Source organism: Sciurus vulgaris (assembly GCF_902686455.1).
Source record: "Sciurus vulgaris genome assembly, chromosome: 14".
NCBI classification, from domain to species: Eukaryota; Metazoa; Chordata; class Mammalia; order Rodentia; family Sciuridae; genus Sciurus; species Sciurus vulgaris.
Window position 1 is genome coordinate 2,317,980 of NC_136475.1, and position 16,383 is coordinate 2,334,362.

The 16,383-nt window shown below is 45.4% G+C and overlaps 1 long non-coding RNA gene and 1 gene segment (V, D, J or C); one reads left to right on the forward strand and one right to left on the reverse strand.

Moving 5' to 3' along the window:
• Positions 1–230: 230 nt before the first annotated feature.
• LOC306643750 (immunoglobulin kappa variable 2-29-like) overlaps positions 231–16,383 on the reverse strand; it is a 458,283-nt gene continuing 442,130 nt past the window's right edge. Inside the window, exons 4-5 of the V gene segment in view lie at positions 3,743–3,780; positions 231–553 (exon numbers count right to left, since the gene is read on the reverse strand).
• LOC306643766 overlaps positions 3,739–16,383 on the forward strand; it is a 122,926-nt gene continuing 110,281 nt past the window's right edge. Inside the window, exon 1 of one of the 2 annotated variants that reach the window (XR_013759048.1) lies at positions 3,739–3,784. This is a non-coding gene — a long non-coding RNA (uncharacterized lncRNA). Of the gene's footprint in view, positions 3,785–4,029; positions 4,371–16,383 lie in introns of those variants that run through there. The other variant, XR_013759049.1, reaches the window with a different exon arrangement.

The following is a 16,383-nucleotide window of genomic DNA, read 5'->3' on the forward strand; positions in this document are numbered from 1 at the left end:
TAAAGGAGAAACTGAGTAAATGGGAGGACAATGCCTAAAACATTCAATGAGGAGGGAGAGCGAGGTCTCAGGTGCAAAGATCGATTTTATTTGTTGTTTCCCCACAGCCAGTGTGATTCCAGCCAAGGGGGAGGGAGGAGGCGGGAGGCGGGAGGAGGACTGCCACGGGGTAGGTCCCTGGCGGCTGGGAAAGCGCCCAGGCCCGCGGCGCGAGGGCACGGCTGCTGGCTCTAACACTCGTCCCGGTTGACGCTCTTGACAATGGCCGAGGACAGGCTCTGGTGGTTGACCTCGCAGGCGAAGACGTTGTGGCTGTTGTACTCGCTGCTGGTCAGCGAGAGGGTGCTGCTGAGGCTGTAGGTGCTGTCCTTGCTGTCCTGCTCCGTGAGGCTGTTCTGGACGTTGCTGGTGTGCTCGGTGCCGTCCACCTTCCACTTGACGCTGATGTCCTTGGGGTAGAAGCTATTCACAAAGCACACGAGCGAGGCACTTCCAGTGGCTAACTGCTCCGAAGACGGTGGGAAGATGGAGACAGTTGGCTTAGCCACATCCCCTGGGGAAGGAAGCACAGAGCTGGGTGAGTCACAGGAAGGCCTTGTCCTAGGTGCGTGTTGGTGGGTGGCCACCGAGAGGCGGGCATGCAGAGCAGCACCTGTCAGCACCCTTGCGGTGGGGCCAAGAAGCACCGTGTGGTGTCAAGGGTCGGGGTCACTTCCTTGCTCCCCACTACCCCCTTAAAAAGTGCTAAATTGTGTTTGAGCTCTTTGAAGCCATTCTGAGACCTTTCTTTTCAACTCTGTCCCCTGCCACCTGCAAAGGGCTCAGGACTCCAGGCCAAGAAAACAGGGTGCCTCATCTGACCCCTGCGTGCAGCAGTCAGCAGGGCGAGACTTGGTCCCTCCACGTGGAAGGAGACCCCGCGGCAGCCCAGGCTGCATCTGGGGCCGTGTGGGTGTCAGCTGGGTGGCCTGTCCCTCTGGAGACCTGCAAGAGCGCTCCCATCCCTCGTGAAGGCCTGAAAGTGTGACTGGGCCCTGGCCTAAGGGTCTGCAACACAGGAAGCAGTCCTTAGCCAGACCAGGAAGTGTCAACTGCCACCCTGGCCACCTGCCCAGGGGAGCCGGCCAGCTTCAGTTTTGAAGCAGCTGCCAGGTGTCCTCCTGGAAATCCCCTCGGCGGGGACAAAAACTGTGGGTGGGAGAGTAACAGTGAAAAAAAAAAATTAAAATCAGGAGTTCTTAGCAGGAGAAGTCAACAGATCTGTGAAGTTTTTTTTCCTTTTTTCAGTAAATGTACCCTCAAGGCTAACCAAGCACTCCAACATAAGATCAATGAACTCTTATTCCTTTTTTTTTTTTTTTTTTTCCTTTTTAAACTTTCATGGCTATTTTCTCCCCAAATAATTGTATAAGAGAGCCTTGGTGGCAAAATAATGTGATCTCTGAAAAACAAGCAGAGGGAAACATTCTGTGGAGAGCCTCCTATCTGGGCAAGTTCAAAATTTCCATCTGGCTTTGAAACATTTAATAATTACTATATTTGATGTGGAAATTATTTCAAGATTTTGCATTAGAGTTTAGAAACTTTTAAAGAGCTTTTAAAAGGCCCCCAAACCCTTTCAAAGTAACTTGAAATATTTAATTTAAATAGTTCTATGGTTTCAAAAGTTTTAAAAGGGCCCTAAAATAGTCCTGCATAGACCAAAATAATCCGTAAGCATCAGTTTTGAAATCAGTGGGGCTAAATAACAGCACCAACACAAAATCAAGTCATTGAAATGTTTTAGAGATTATGGGATTAAAATAGCCAGATTAAAATTTTTTTCTATCACAGCATTAACATATTGGAAAATTTTTATATTAACTTTTTTGTCAATCACATTGATATAAAATTAGTTATTTTGTACCACTCAAATATCATCCCAAGCAGTTACATTTTTGAAAATTAAAACATGTCACAAACTTATTTTTTACCAGTTAATAAAATGCAATGGTATTTCTGTGAACTCAGGAGAATAAAATTGATTAAGTTCTGAATGGTCAGACTGCTGGCAAACTTGGTTTTTTTCTCCTGTGGATTTTACCCTGAAAAAGTTACACAGGCTCTATTTCTTTCTTTTGGATGGAGCTTTTGTTACTTAATTCAACAACAACAAAAAAATGACATATGATTGGAAAAATTGTTTTTTTTACAACCTCATTGAGAGGCTATAATAATGGCTTTTTATATAACTTTACTACTGAAATTCCTAGTAAGTCAGTTTTCTCCTGGTTTTTCCATGCCGGCGTCATGCCTGCCACTTTCCTGCCTTCCCTCTGTTAGTGGCATTGTCTGCATCACCGTGTACCAGAAAAAGTGGCCACCCGGCTCATGCAGTGAGCCGCCACAGGAGGACTAGTGGTGGAAAGGCAGCCGCGGGGCCCACAGACCACACCAGCAAGGCCATGCCGTGTGAGAATGTGGACAAGGGATAACTAGGGGAGTAGAATCACATGTTCTTTAAAATATTTCCTATAAACCATGGAAATTTAAAAAATGTAATTATTATTTTCCTTCATTTAAATACATTTCTTTAAAACAGTTTTAGGGGTCAGTTGTCTTTCCACCATTATGATAAGAGATCATCTCTAATTTAATATAGAAATTAAATTTTGAAAAAGGAGTTTTCAGTAAGATCTGCCAAGATCTGATTCCTGCAGAATCTCTCATTTTGGACTGTAGCACTCGGATTACACCCTACAACGACATTGCTGACGATTCTCAAGTGGGCCACGTCTGCTACGTGGCAAACAGCCTTACTTTCCTAACTCAACCAACTTTTTGGGCAAGCTACTCATTTTATAGTTGTCTTATCCAATAATTCATCAGGCAAAAGAAAAGACAGACTAAGAAGTACATTTCTCAACTTTTCCATATCACGACATGTAATGAACAAAATCAACATAGCATCTGACAAAATTCAGTGAAAAGGAATTACTTTTGCTCTTTGGAGCCACAAGCCTTCCTTTTAAATCTACACTGTTTTACCCCTGCCTTGAATCACTCGTTTTAGCCCAGTTTAATATTTCTCTTTCCAAATCCACTTTTGGAGCGGAGTTTAACTTTGCATCCAGTGACAACCCCTACTTCAGCTTCTACAAGTGGAAATCTCACCCACATTCCAGAAGGCAACAGAGAGATCACTTACGTTTCATCTCCAGGCGTGTCCCCTGGCCGAAGGTGATCCACAGTATCAGCTGGATCACAGTCCCCTCATCGAAAACCCCTCTTCCCTGAGGTTAACTGACTCAGTCCCTGACTCCACTGAAAGAAACCTGTTCTACTCACAACCGACCTCCACTCACACCCCAAACACGAAAACCCCCAGATTTTATAATGCCATGAGAAAAAAGAGTAGAAAAACGCACTTACGTTTCAGCTCCACCCTGGTCCCGGCACCGAACGTGAGCCACAGTGCTGGCTCCCACACACTGCCCCCTACAAAAACCTGCCTGGGCGGCCAGCCACACCAGACCGCTGGTTCTCAGAGGAATTCAGCCACCTCTTTCCTGTTCTCCCTCCAAAAACTCTTCTCCTCCCAAACCTGGCCACTGATAGATTTGCTTTTAAATTGGCTATTTTCTGGTGTTCTTCGATTGACTTTTGGGTCACCAGGAATGGTTCCTTTCAGAATAGCACAAACTCACACAAATGTTACAACAGGACTAAGACTTCACCAATAGTTGAGCAAAAATGTACTCACGTTTGATTTCCAGTTTGGTCCCTCCGCCGAAAGTGAATCACAGTGATTCGCTTTGGCTTCTCCCCCTACAAAAACCCGCTGGGAAGGACAGCCACCCTTCTTCCCCAGTTTAGTTGTTTTGACTTAGAAATCCTAGAAATTAGCTATCAGCCAGCCTCCTGTGGAGCAATCGCCCCTGCTCTGAACCTTACGTCCACAACAACCCACTAACCAAAATGCACAAAAAGGAACAAAGAGCAAGACAATTAGACAGACAAGAAGAATCGGCTGGAAAAAATACTTACGTCTGATCTCCAGCTTGGTGCCTCCGCCGAACGTGTACACACAGTGATTGCTCTGAACCTCCCTCCTGTACAAAAACTGAGCCTCCCTCTCTGACAACTGCGTGAGGCGCTGGAACCTTCTAGCATGCTCCCCTGTGCATGTCTGAGGCTTTCACCTAGTTTTTCTCACTCAATGACTTACAGATTCCATAGTCACCCTTCCCCGGAGGATGCCAGAGCCTGGTTTCAAAGACTCAGTTCACAGACACAGAGACCATGAGAGACCATGGACAACAGGAGAAGGAAACAAGGGATTCACTTACGTCTTATTTCCAGCTTGGTCCCAGGGCCGAACGTCCACCACAGTGATAGCCCTCCACTGGCTCGACGTACAAAAACCCTCCTCGCCCAAGGGGAACTGAGCCAGCTGCTGATGCCTGACCCCTTTCAGCAGGTGTGGAAGCCCTGGGCTCCTCTGACAGATGCTTGCTTTCTAGGTGAGATCTCAAATCCTAGAAGACAATGCATTTTATTCTGTGGATGAACGATGCCTTTCTTTAGCAACCCACCACATCTGAACTGCTTATTATTTATGCATTTAAAAAATAGGCTGCATGTAAACTGTAAAGAAAAACAAGCAAATTTTTTAAAGTAGCCATTTTTTTTATATTTTCTCCTGGGGTGGGAATGATAAACTTCATTCTGTTGTTATTATGGAATGCATTGTCTTCTCTTGGCTAATGATAATTAAAGAATACATTCTTCTTTTGTCTTTGCTATGATGCTGTTTCAAAACAAGTAGATTAAGTACATCCAATAAAGGCCCATATCTTTGAAGTGTTTTTTGGAATTGAGCTGCAGATGATGTGTGAGGCAAACTGATCAGGAAGAGTGGAGCTGTGGACCTCACTTGGTGGACTGGTCCACTGTCACAGAACAGGCAGGGCGCAGGCCTCACTGAGCTAACTGGGCATTGGACCTGGTGGGGCTGCAGGGGTCCTGGTGTCCGGTCGTGTCCCCATGGCCTGCCTTGAAGTTACTGAAGACTTCTGACAGTCTTGCTTCCCTCTCAAGTTCTAGTCCCCCGCCCCCCGCCGCCCACTGCTCCCCTCTCCCCAAAGTGCTTACAGTTCTCCAGCTTTCACAAAACATCTCCCCTGCTTGGAGACACCTTTGCCCACCTGGTCAGCTGACAGACAGCTAGTCATCTTTTGAGATTCAACTCGAGAGAGACCATCATATTATCCATCCTCTAGTAGGTGATCTGTCGTTGCAGAGGACAGAGGGAGGTCCCGAGCCTGGAATGCCTGTCAGCCCTGCCTGCTGTCAGATTTGCTCTTCCCTACTGGCTTGTAAGCTGTTGGCTCTTTTATTTACCTTGAATTTGGGAGGCCTGGTGTCATATCTTCACTTGGCAAATGCTCAACAAACATTTACAGAATAAATGAAAATACTGAAGATCAGAGATGATCCATTACAATAGACAAAGATTAACCACTACAATAGTTAAGTTTTACAAGAGAAATTATAGGTGCAATTCAGAGATTGGAGGTAGGTCTCTTTAATTCTGTTGCTAGTTGCTTTGAATAGCAGAATCAGTAATGGGTCTCCCCAGAAGATGAGGAAAAACAGGAATCAATTTGGACATAGACAGAAGAGAGAAATTGGCAAGTCGGAATTAAGTGTGCAAAATATTCAATGAGGACACAGCCAACATGGGTCCTAAAGAGGCCAGGAATTGATTTTCTTTGCAGAGATACAAACAATATCAATCATAAAGGTTGATAATCATCGAGCATTTGCAAAGTATCAGGACATGGAACATGGATTGCCATATTTAATCATCCCCAAGACTCTGTGAGCTAATATCACTTCCTATTTTGATGGTGGAAAAGCTTGAGTGTAGGGAGGTCGAGTTGCTGGCTGGGGCAGAGCTAGGTCTGGACTGGCAGCCCGCAGGCTTCACCGCACATACTGCAGAGCAGACCCTGGGGGTGACGTCGCTGCATGGAGTCAGCCTGCACGGCAGAGAGTCTGGAGGAGGAGGAGGAAGACTCCTTAGACTAACCCAGGGTTGGAAATGAGTGCGTGAGTGTGCCCGGTCAGGAACACAAGACTGTGCCTTGAAATGTTGTTCAAAAGGAAAAAAAAAAAAAAAAAGGAATGTAGCTGAAATCTCCATCCACAGTTTGGCTAAGCCAGTTTTGGTGGAGCTTCATGATGGAGCACGGCGCAGCCAGTAAGAGGGGAGGTGGGCTTCCAGGCAGTTGTGGGGAGAGTCTGGTGAGGATGCAGGCCACTGAGGAGTCCCAGTGGTGTAGTGTCGTGGTCCACTCATTCGAGTGGCCTTGGGATGCAGGTACACGTTTCAGCTGCACAGACTGCGCTCAGTTATCCCTGAGGCTTAGAGAGTGATGATGCTTTCTCTTCCTACTCTTGTATGTCACAGGCGATTTGCTCTTTAGAAATCGTGTGGAGGTGTTCATGCCTTCATCTTGTGGTCTTTGGAAACAATGAAGCTGCACCACCCAAGCAAAGGTGAATTCTAGCTGGGTGCGGTGGCACGTGCCTGGGATCCCAGAGGCCAGGAGGCTGAGGCAGGTGGATCACAAGTTCAAAGCCAACCTCAGCAACTTAGCAAGGCCCTGAAGTGACTCAGCGAGACCCTGTCTCTAATGAAAATATAAAAAAGGGCTGGGGATGTGGCTCAGTGGTTAAGCGCCCCTGGGTTCAATTCTTGGAACAAAAAAATATTGAACTCCGAGACTGCAGGAGAGTGTTCTCAATATTATTGCAAAGCAGAGACAATTTCAAAAACACATGCATGGGCTTTTGTTTTCTGTCAGTCAAATCTTTTCCTGTAATTTTTAAAACTGAGAGTGAAAAAAAGGTGGGAGTGTCCCTGAGGTGAACTTACACGTGCAGAAGGCGAGGCTGCAGCCAGGAGTGGAAAAGGCGGCCCCAACACCCAGGCTCACGTCCCGCAGATCTCAGGTGGCCCAGGCCCACAGCCGGCTACTGTAAAGCGCGTCTGATCCCACACAGTGGTGTTCGCTAGGAATGGTGCTTGCGTTACAATAGAAAATGTATCAGCCCAGCACAGTGAGGCTCGCCTGTGATCCCAGCAGCTCAGGAGGCTCAGGCAGGAGGATCGTGAGTTCAAAGCCAGCCTCAGCCACTTAGCCAGGCGCTACCTCAAATAAAAAGGGCTGGGGATGTGGCTCAGTGGAAAGCACCTCTGGGTTCAATCCTCGGTACCAAAATAGTAATTATGATAAATATATAGATATAGATATGTATAATGGATCACTGAGAAGTGGTTAAAATCCTTAACATATGTGTGTAGGGTTCATTCTTTGAGACAAAGATTGTCTCAGAAGTACCCGTGAGCCTCTGCCAGGATCTATGATTCTACAAAGTGCCCATGATGGTCATTGATAAGATGGACTTACTGAAGACAGGCCCAGAGTCAACCATGATGGTCATTGATAAGATGGACTTACTGAAGACAGGCCCAGAGTAACCATGATGGTCATTGATAAGATGGACTTACTGAAGACAGGCCCAGAGTCAACAAGAGGGCATGGGCAGCTCTTGGATGTAAGGCAGGGGTGATGGAGTAGAACCTCTTGGGAAACAGTCCCAGCAACCTCATGAAGCTGCTTCTCTCTGACCCAGCAGGTCAGACTCTTGGAATAAATTCTAAGATGCTGGGGGCTTGGGCTGGGGCAGGGTGAGGGAGAGACACAGGCAGGCACTAAATGCACATCAGTAGACCCCCTAGGACACCACTGGTGAGTTACCTGCTGATGCCGCTCAGTTCTCACCCTGGTTTTATTTGGGGAGGTTCCCCTTACATCAGTCGCACTCAGGAAATCACCAGTGTGTCAGTAACACCTGGCACTGTCTTGTCCTCTGCCAGGTTTGGGGACAGTGTCTTCCCTACCTGGACCTGGAGGATTCCCGTCTGGCATCCACCTCGAAGTCTGGTTCAGTATTTTATTTCCAGCTTGCCCGTCATGGTGGAGTCCACGGTGGGCGATTTCTGTTCCTTCGGTGTGGCTGCACCTGGGTCTCGTTTTTGCTGGGCCTCTGCTATCCACCAGGAAAGGAGGGGTCCACATGCAGTGCTGCTCAGCACTGGATCCATCTCATTCTTCTGGCTAGAGCAACATGAGTGGATATGGGTCCTGGCTCCCCAGGACGCAGGGCTGGCCCGTTGGATGGAAGGAGGGAGATAGGCTGCTGAAGACAGAGGTGTTTCTCTGCTTCTTCATGTCCATCCCCTCTCATTCCTGAAGGAGGGCATGCCGGCAGAAGCAGCATCCTTTCCTGGCCACGTGCAAACTCATGTGCCCTAAAGACCTGGGACCGGCAGCGCTCCTCTTGCTCCCAGGAGGACGTCAGAGTGGCCGGCAGTTCTTGACTTTCTTAAGTGGAAGAGAAAACAGCAGCCCCTGGGTCAGGGTCGACTGCCCTTGCAGGGGAGATTTACATATTGCTCGCTGTGGTTTCTGGCCCTTTAACATGAGTGACAGTGGCGCCCTTCAGGGCCTGTCCTGGAGCACTCTGTCCCATCCTGCCTGCTGGTGGCATGTTGTGTACGGTTGCTTTCATCATCCTAGCATTGTCCCAGGTCAGTGGAACCTGGCACGCATTCCTTCCATTTGGACTGACGCCCCTGGATAGAATATTGGAGGGGAGGGGAGAGTGGTGGCTGTTGAGTTTGGAGGTGCTGTGCATGAGCCCATGAGCTCAGCAGGTCATCCCTCTGCAGGCAGAGGCTGGTCTCTAGCCACGGGCCCTGGGAGCCCAGATGGAAGCCTCAGGGCGGGGTCTGTCACCCCTGGAGTGAGGGGTGTTTGTAGCTCTCCATTTTTCACCAAGTCAATCTCAACCTGAAACTTGGGGCACTCGGGGCACAGGCCTCCCTAATGTTTTGGAGGTATACAGCAAGTGTAACAGGTGCACTTCATGCACTGGGTGCAAATCTGGTGCACTTGCAGGTGGCTCACCTCAAAATGGAGCCCCACACCCCACTTCTTCTTTCCCTTCACCTTCTCCCTAGCAGCAGGGGAAACAAGATGAACACGTTTCCTGTCCCAGGCTAGCCTGTCATGTCTGTCACTGCCCAGAAGAGTGTCAGCCTCCAGACCCGGGCCCTGGAGCAACAGCTCTCTCAAGAACACCGGATGGGCACGGATCAACTCTATCTGTGGACAGGATCTGTGCTCCCCTTTGATGAGCCCTGTGTGGCCCCTGGCACAGCCTCTGGAACAGGAGTCCCCTGTGTTTCTCCTTTGCCAGCAAATCAACAAGACTTCGCTTTCTTCCTCATTGTTGGGTGGTCGAAGGAGCTGCCCATGTGTTACAGCAGCTGGACCACAACACAAAAGCATGAGCCCACCTTCCTGTGATGCGCCACAGGAGGCTGAGACGCTTGCTCTAGAACCAGCCCTTGCTGTGGTTCCCCACCAAGCCTTGGGCCCACAGAACTGAGGGTGTACGGCTGACGGCTGGGAGGATGGGGAGACACGAGGCCATCTCCTAGACAGCCCAGGTCAGCCTGAAATCTCTGTCCACCCCCAGCCCAGCAAGCCTGCTGCCAGCTGATATTGGGCCAATACAGTGTGACCTCCTGGAGGCCTTAGAGACTGGTCACACTGGTGGGTTGGACTTGTCTGATCGACCAGTCACAGAGCCCACTGGCCCTCTTCACGGATGGGGCAGCTTCATGGACAATGGCAGCAGATAGGCTGTGGAAATAGAACCGCAGCTGCTGAAAGCTGAGGCGTTGCAGGTGAGTAATGCCAGCGATGAGGTGTTGCCAACTGCTCTCTTCTGGGTGCGGGTGGCTGCGTTGCACTCCTAGACAGCAGTGCCTGGGAAACCCTTCCTGGGGCCCCGGGGAGAGAAGAGGACAGACGCTAGGTCAAACCAGGGGTGCGGCAATCCGTCAAATCTTAACTGCTGTCCCTGGTGGGCTTCTTCCAGGTCCCACCAAGGCCAGAATCATCTGTCCAATCCTTCTGGTAAAATCCAAGAAGAATGGCAAAAACCTTGCACCATGTCTTCTTCATTGCCCAGTTTCAGCAGGAAGCAGCGGGAAGATATTGCTGCCCATTTTTCTGTGGAAATGGTGGAAATGGACAGTAAGGACACGCCTTGACCCCAAATCTAGCTGCTTACGTGAAAGCTGACAGGGTTTCCTTTTCTTCGTCTCCCGTCTCCTCTTCCCGAACAGCCAGGAGCAAGCCTGACATTTTCCTGTCCCAGGGTAAGCTGTCATGTCCTTCAGTGGGCCACTGGCAGTGGGCCACCCCGGGAGAATTAGAAACCCCAGGCCTGGGAACGGGGGCGGCGGCCAGCTCGCTTGAGGACACTGACGGACACTAATTAAGTCTACCTCCTGGTAGGGTTTGGACCCCAACCTGACATTCCTCTTTACAAGCTCTGTGTTCCCCCAGGCAGAATCAGTCACCTGGGTCCTCCCCCTTTTCTCTTAGTGAATTAGAGTTGTACATAATAGTTGGGTTCATTTTGACAAAATCATACAGGCAGGGAATTTAGTCTACTCCATTTCAGTCCCTGTTCCCCTTTTCCCTTCCCTCCCTCTCCCCATTTCCCTTTCTCTGCTCCACAGATCTTTCTTTCATTTATTTACTTTAAAAAATTTTTTTGTATGAGTTGTTGAGGGACCTTTATTCATTTATTTGTATGCAGTGCTGAGAATCAAACCCAGTGCCTCACACATGCCAGGCAAGTGCTCTACCACTGGCCCCAGCCCCTATTTACTTATTTTTGATTGGTGCTTTCTACATGGACATAAAGGTGACGTTCACTGTGGTACATCTATGTGTGCACACACTGTGGTTTTGTTAGATTTACTCTGCATTTCCTCCCCTTTCCTGTCCCTCTTCCCTCCCTCTTGATCTACCTTTTCTATTCCACTAATGTTCCATATATATATATTTTTTCTTTTTTTTCAAATCAAGCCAAACACATCTTATTTCACCCACCACATTTGCAATTCCATGTTTATTTGATGGTTCAGGGTTGTTTATCCCAAAGGTAGAATGACCTTCCCTTTATCTTTATATTGGACTCCCCTTATTTTGCTCTGGCTTCCACATACGAGAGGAAACATTTGACCCTTGACTCTTTAAGTCTGGCTTGTTGCACTCAGCATGATGTTCTCCAGTTACCAGCAAATGGCATCATTTCACTCTTCTTTATGGCTGAGTAAAACTCCATTGTGTATGTGTACCATGTTTGCTTGATCCATTCACGTATGGAAGGGCGTCTAGGTTGGTTCCATGACTTTACTTGTGAGTTGCACTGCTCTCTACGTTGAAGTACATGGTATGCAGGAGCGTCTCTATCAAGGAACAGGAGAGCTGGGCGTGTGGTGGATCCATCCCCAGATTTTTTGAGAAACCTTCATGCTGCCTTCCAGAGTGGTTGCACTAAATTGCAGTCCCCCCAACCATGTATGAGTATGGGTTTTCCCCCACATCCTCCCCAGCATTTTACATTATCCATTTATCAATAGTTTCATTGCCTTTAGTTAAAGGTCCTGGTAAGTTAGTACAAGATCTTATATGTTGAATAAGCCAAGGATTAGTTCGATTTTCTATTAGAAGCTTTAATGTGTCCATCACTTGATCTAGTGGGCAAAATGAAGGTCTGAAAGTAGAGTATGGGAGATTTTTTGCTACTTGAGTTGCATAAGCACTGTCAGAAAAGAGATCAAAAGATTGCGGGCAAACCTCAAAAGCCTTAATTATTGCTATTAACTCTCCTAATTATGGCAATCCATTAAAGTTTTCCGTTATTATTCTTTGTTTTTTTTTTTTTGTAGGTGAAATGATTAATATCCCCCAACAAGTTCTATTGACATGAATAAAAATTACTGTGGTTTCTGGCAAGGGTTTAGACTGAGGAAAAACTTGTTGAGTATCAATAGGTAAAGTGTTCAAAGTTTGAAGAAGTTTGTCTTTAGGCAAATGATTATCTATTTCTCCAGTAAATCCTTCCATTAATATTTGACAATTTAAATTGTAAGCTAGTAATGAAGCAAATTGGTCACATGAAAAAGGAAGAATTATAGTATCAGATTCTCGTCCATATTATATTTCATAATTTTTGAGCTAAGAGTAACAGTGTATCCACCCATGAATGTATCTTAGATAATTTACTTCTAGCCAAATGTACCCAATATAAAGGTTCTGATTGATAAATTAACCCTGTAGGAGTCGATCTTGTAGATAGGACTATACCCAGAAGTGGTCTGAGGGCATCATATTGTCCTAAGCTCAATGATTGAATTTGCTTAATTTATCAATTTTATAGTCTCCTTAGCTTCTTCAGTCATAATTCTAGTGCTATTAGGATCAGATGAACCTTACAAAAGCATAAATAATGGTTGTAATTGATTTGTAGTGATTGGCAAGTCTGTACAAATCCAATTAATGTTCCCACATAATTGCTGTAATAATTCAGCCAAAGAATAAGAGTTTGCAATCTGTAACTGCGGCACTAGAGGGCGCACTTCGTGTGACAAAACATACCCCAGAAATGAGTAAGGTGGCACATTTTCAACTTCATTAGAAGCAATATTAAGGCCCGAATCTAATAAATGTAGGGTTGAATAACTTACTTAATATAGCTGCAACTTGATGAGCTATTAGGATATTGTCCATATAATGAATTATGTAACATAAACCCTGTGATGGCCTTGTCGCACGTGCCACGTAATGTTGACACAACGTAGGGCTATTTTTCATCCCTTGAGGTAAAACTGTCCATTGAAATCTCTTTGAGGGCAGACTATGATTAACTGTGGGAACGGTAAATGCAAAATATGATTTATTTTCCGGATGCAGGGGAATCAAAAAGAAACAGTCTTTGATATCTATTATTATAATGTGACAATTTTTTGGTATATAGGACAGATGTGGCAGTCCTGGTTGTAAAGTTCTCATTTTATTCATGTGAGCATTAATGACTGTCCAATCATGTAATAATCTCCGTTTATTTTTACCTCTTTTTTGAATAATGAATATAGGAGTATTGTGAGGACCAACAGAAGGTTCAATATGACCAGCTTTCAATTGTTCTTCAACCAATAAATTTAAATGATTGATCTTTTCCTGAGTTAATGGCCACTGTTCCACCCATATGGGGCTATAGTGTCCCATTGCAATTTTATGGGATCTGGTTTAATAAGCGGAACAGCGGCCTTTAGAATTGGGGGTGCCTCCCACTTTGACCTGTTTTGTCATGAAAAATCATCATAGGAGCTTTATCATCTGTTGTGATCACTGCATCCATTCCTTCCAATAAATCTCTGCCAAATAAGTTGTTATGTAATCCTTCCACAACTAAAGGAGTAACTGAGCCTTTGCTACCATTCATGTCTTCCCAAACTATGGGATGTGTAAGTTTTCAGGAAGGTTATCCCCTGAACATTAGGTCTTTGTTCTGGTCTCCATACTAAATTGTCAACTCCACTCTTAATAATGTTATATCAGCTCCTGTTTCTACTATACCCTTAAATGTTATTCTATCGAGCTTAATTTGCATTCCAGTTTTATTCATTTGCACTAGAATTGTCCACGTTACTTTTGGATGATTTATCCCTCTTGGTCCTGGGGCTGAGGGCTGCCCCTTTTCCAGTTTAAAGGCTTCCCTGTATTGTCCGATTTGGATCTACAGTCTCTAGCTCAGTGAAAACCTTTATGACATTTGGGCATTTAGGAGGAGGAGTCTTTCATGACTGTCCTTGTTTAAGGTTTTTAGATGGGCACTCTCTTGAAAAGTGTCCTCTTCCTCCACAAGCCCAACACGTATTTGAGCCTTTCTCTTGAATCCCTCCCTTTAAATTTAAGAAAGCAGCTAAAGCTTCTGCTAACACCATAGCCTGAGCAGAATTTGTCACTATATCTTTAAATATCCTTAAATTTTTTAACTTTTGATTTCATGGGATACCCCTGCCTATAAACACTGGGGATCACTTCTATCATCTCCATCACCATTACCATTGGTTAGATGGAAGCATCCCTTGTCAAATGAATGGAACAGTCCTCATCCTCTTCTAACCCAAGGTCGAGGTTTTGTTTGTGTCTTTCAGAATCAGCAACATCGCCCATCTGGGTACCAGCAAGAAATGTCAGACCAGTCACAATAGCAAAAGCAGATGACACCACCAAGACAGAAGGTGCAATTGAAGATTGAGGATGAAGATGCTCAGTCCACACCAGTAGGACCAGTAGGATGATCAAGACGCCCACGCTCCAGAAGACATCATGCCATAACATGGGGAGATATGAAGAATCTGAAGCATCAAGCGGAGCAGATGTCACCAGAGGCCAATCCAGGGCCAGGGACATTATTCCTATTAATGTGTGCTATTATCACTGCTAATTCCAATGCTCATGCCTCTGTCTTATCAGCTTCTACTTTGACCAATCATACTCGTCATAATATTTTGGTTTGTTTGGCAGAAATTGTTAATTCCTATGAAATTTGTATCCATCAAGATACACAAATGAGCATGGTACTAGGATCTTGCCTTTTACCTGTTTGTCATCCTGTCCTAGAGATAAAGAATATGACAATGTGTTCAGCCTTCAACAAGATTATTTCCTATAAAGATTGCTATAATGGGAGTATGCCTTTAATTAAAAAACCCTCTGATGCTGTGGAATTCCTGACCTTTAATCAAACAGTTACATGTACTGAAATTCAAAATTGTAGTGGGAAATGTAGGGATGTGGGAAGTCCTTCTTTTAATTGTAGTTCTACTGAATCAATTAGTTATGGACATGTTCCTTTGGCTTCTGGCTGGTTCTTTTCCTGTGGAACTTACACATTTAATTATATTCCAGCTAATATGTCACACAGCACACGTTGTGGTCTTAGCAGACTTACTGTACTACTACCCTCGTCTCATGATCTTTTAGGACACCATCCCTCTCAGAGAATCAATAAGAGAGCCATTCCTCTTGAAGAAAATTGTGATGAATCTGTAACTTTGTTATCTAAGGCAGAGTATGATGCAATAACATATTCTTTAGTACGAATTCCTGCACTGTCTAGGGGCATATAAAGGAGTCATGAAATCAGCCTGTGCTATGGTAAAAAATATTAATTATATCTCTATGGCTATTGCAGTGCTCAATGAGGAACAAAGGCAGCAGCATCAAATTACTCTTGATAATAGAGCTGCTATTGATTATTTGTTGCTGTTACACCATAAGAACTGTGAGGAACTTAATAATATGTGTCTTTCAACGTAACTTATCATGGTAATCCTATTCCCAAGAGCTAAGTCATTTAAAGGATATTGTTAATAACATTTGTCAAGAACCTGGAAACAGACTTGCTAGATTAGCTGACTTTTGGTTACCAGACATGTCCTGGTTAAAGCAACATGTTGTAACTGCACTCATACTTGTATTTGTCATACTCTTATTCATATGTGGGTTTCATTGTATATTCGATGTTCTTTCTAAGCGACTAATTTACCGTGCCAAATCACACGTATTTGTAAAGACCCTGCTTCTTCAATTAGTAAAGAAGGGGGAAATTTAGGGAACATTCCTCAGAATTATTTGATAGCAGTCACTGACATCATGGTTTAAATAAACCTAACAGTCTGGATGGAGAAGCTGAGGAAATGGTAAAGACTCGTCATGGATTGAAGGTCTTTGCAGTTACTGAGGCTGAGCTATGAACTGAGGGAAAGCCTTGCTAAGCAGGCATCATGGCAAGCTGTGGTGTGAGCTCACCCGCTCTGCCTCGCCTCATGCTGTGTGCTGGAGCTCGATCTTCCCACAGTCCCTTGCCTCAGACTTGTTGTCAGACAGAATCACTTAGGGTATTTGGTTTGTTTACATTAGTAGGACGTATACCTTACCTATAGGTTGGTTCTGCTATGTTTTAACAAGCATTTTAACCTGATTGAATAATGTGTCTATATATGTCTTCTACAATCCTAAGTAAAACGAGATCTGTGCCTTCCGAGCCTGGTCTCCGATGTCTGTGTTCATTGGAGACATTGTGGTCCTACCCCCAGTGGGACCTCCATTTCAAATAACTGCATCCTCCTTTATAAAATGTTTGCAGCTGGGCTGGGTCTGGGTCTATGCAAAGCCATCAGCAAATAGGGAAGCAAATTGCCTGGACTGGGAGTTCTGAGTGTAGCCTTCAAAACTAAAAAAAGACTGAGTGATAGTGAGGGAAAACTGCCTTATTAACTTCCCGTAATGGTGCTGTCTTACCAGTTAAAAACATAAAATTAACTTTATACTTGTAGAATAGATCAGCCTTTCCAGGCCTGAGACCTTGGTGAGGATTTTTGCAGGTCATGTCGCC